The sequence below is a fragment of the Uranotaenia lowii genome, chromosome 2, assembly GCF_029784155.1.
Source record: "Uranotaenia lowii strain MFRU-FL chromosome 2, ASM2978415v1, whole genome shotgun sequence".
In the NCBI taxonomy this organism is placed as follows: Eukaryota; Metazoa; Arthropoda; class Insecta; order Diptera; family Culicidae; genus Uranotaenia; species Uranotaenia lowii.
In genome coordinates, this window is record NC_073692.1 from 376,495,091 (window position 1) to 376,497,924 (window position 2,834).

Consider the following 2,834-nt stretch of genomic DNA (forward strand, 5'->3'; position numbering starts at 1 on the left):
TAATATTGGGTAAACTTCGCCCAGAGCCATGTTGTTGAAGCTGAGCTGCTGTAGCTCAAATTACAGGACTGTAAGACCACCCTACAAAATACCACCCCCTCAAATCCACGCGACGTCGTCGTCGTCGTCCTTGAACTTTCATTAGCGAATAGTTTGTTAATAAATCTGTAATTAGTTGTTGCTGAAGGGAAATTTGATCAAAGCTTTTGCTGTCAGCCAACGAATAGTTACGACTAGCTAGATGGAACATGTCCATCAGTCAGAAACTGAAAACGTTCCAACAACGTCCCCTCATAATGTAGTCAGGAATTACCGGACGCGCGATCGAAAGCTTTCGCCATCCACGTCCTTTGATTACAACGTCAAAAGCTGGATGGACTTCTGGATGTCAGGTTGCAGAATTTGAACACGGAGCTGACATTTACTAATTAGTTTACTATATGCGTTCTTTTGCTGTATGCGATGAATATTCATCAATCATGATGATATTTCAATATTTTTCGAAGGCATCTTGTAATATTGGGATGACTAATAGGTATCTAAGTTTCAACTCTAAATAAAAAAAATCTTTAATCGGAGCTAAGACTCTACTGCTTGATTTTTTTAATCGATATCCTGACTTGAGAACCGTATACCATTTAGAGCCGTTAAGAAACCTAAGTCAAGAAACACCGAAGTTTTAAATATGTCTAAAAACTTGATGAACCAAATTTAGAAAATTTGGTACTTATCTTTGAAACCGTTAACGAAAGTGTTGTGTTCAATATTATAGACTAAAGTTTCATTTAAATATAACATAAAATAATAGTACCGGCCCCGTTCGATTTTGGCACATGTGTGAGCCATTTCAAATAAAAAATTAACAAAAAAACTATTTTCTTCTGATTAATTACGATGCATTCAACAATACTAAATGATAGATTCAACAATAATAAATGCTTGTTTCGACTATTCATTTCATGAATATTCACAATGCATTCAACAATAAATATAATACATTCAACTATGTTTTATAATTAATTCAATTATATTTTATAACTGATTCAACTATATTTTATAATTGATTCAACAGTACGAAACAGTCAATTCAATAATGTTTTCTCGAATATTGACTAACAATTTAAAAAAACTGATAAATTGCGTTATTAAGAATAACAATGGTTTATTAAATAGGTGAGAAAGAAGTTGATTAAAAAAAGTTTGATTTTGATAACTAAAAGTTTTCGAGCGTGTTGCCAAAAACGAAAGGTGTCTGTATTCAATAACATGTGAGTTATGCTTTTGGGAGTAGCATACTGACGACGGCCAACCAAAAAAACGAGATTTCTCGTGGTCCGCAATGCGTTGATAACACAAAGTAACAGTATTTTTGGTGACTTTGTTTCAAAACATATTTATGAATGATCTTGGCGTCCTGGCGTCCTCAAATCATTTGTCAGATTTTGTTTTCCTCTAGTTTTGGTGATATGACGTGTGGAAATTTCAAAATTGGTCAGATCGATCTTCGATAACTGATAAACTAATAAATTTACATGAAAACCGAAAACAGATTTTTCATCTATTTATGATTCTTCATTTAATCTTGTTTAGATATTTTTGTTTCAGAGATACAACACTTTAAAAATAAATAAATTATACCATTTTCAAAGATTTGAATAAATAAGATTTCAACTATTACTGACATCATTAAAGAAAGTCTGTAAATAGTTGATAATGAAGATTTTAACTAATTGAACAACTTTGTTAAAGACTGTAGAACGATTTGACTTATGCTTTTAGAAATAAGGACTGTTCACGAAAGAAACCCACACAGTAAATTTTTCGATTTCCAGCAAAAAAATTTGCTGAAAATGCTCAGCAATCCAAATTTTTGCTGGAAACCAGCAATCGATTTTCAAATTGCTGGATTTTTCGGCATTCGGTTGTGTTCTTGTCATTTTTGCTGAAAAATCAGCAATCGGTTTTCAAATTGATGGGCTTTCCAGCAATTGATCTAGTTTGCTGGAAAATCAGCAATCTAATTATCGAATTGGAGTCTGTTTGTTTTCGTACGCTGAAGCAAGGTGAGACTTTATTTCACGAATTTTGATATGGTTAATACTAATATTCTTATTTTCTCCTATATTCTAGCAACCAGACATCAAGCCAAGGATGAGTGTTAAAAATATGGGTAGATATTTCATGAAAAATACTAATCAAAACTTTATTTCAGGTGGCGGATGATTAACACCCCGGTGTTTGTAGATTAAAATAACATTTGGTTTTGAGAATAAATACATAAATGAAAAAATTAAGAAAATAATTGTTTTTTATTTCTTGTCATACCACAGCCAGTATTCAATATTCAATTTCGAATTGAAATATAAATTTGATACCAAAAATAGCCGAATGTTCTGAAACAAATAGCTGGTTTCTAGCAATCTGGATTTACACAATTTGAATTGCTGGAAACCAGCATTAACGTTTGCTGTTTTTTTCCAGCAATTTAAATTGCTGGAAACTTTGCTGGATAGTCAGCGGGACAAAAACCAGCAAAATGTTGCTGGTTTCCAGCAAAAAAAAATTTGCTGTGCAAGTAACACAGATTAGACTAACTAGCATTAAGAAGTTTGATTATGGTTTTATTATGGCATTTTTTTTGTGCAGCTCGTTTAATGATGGTTTTTTTTTATAAAACTTTTCAATCCAATACCCATATTGTGAGGGTTTCATTACGATTTATAGTCATTTACAGCATTTTAAGGTTTAGCCAAAGCCGCCTTCTTGGATTCTTAGATGGCGTCAGAAAACAAAATTTGACTTCAACTCACGGTTTTATAAACGGTCATTTACAA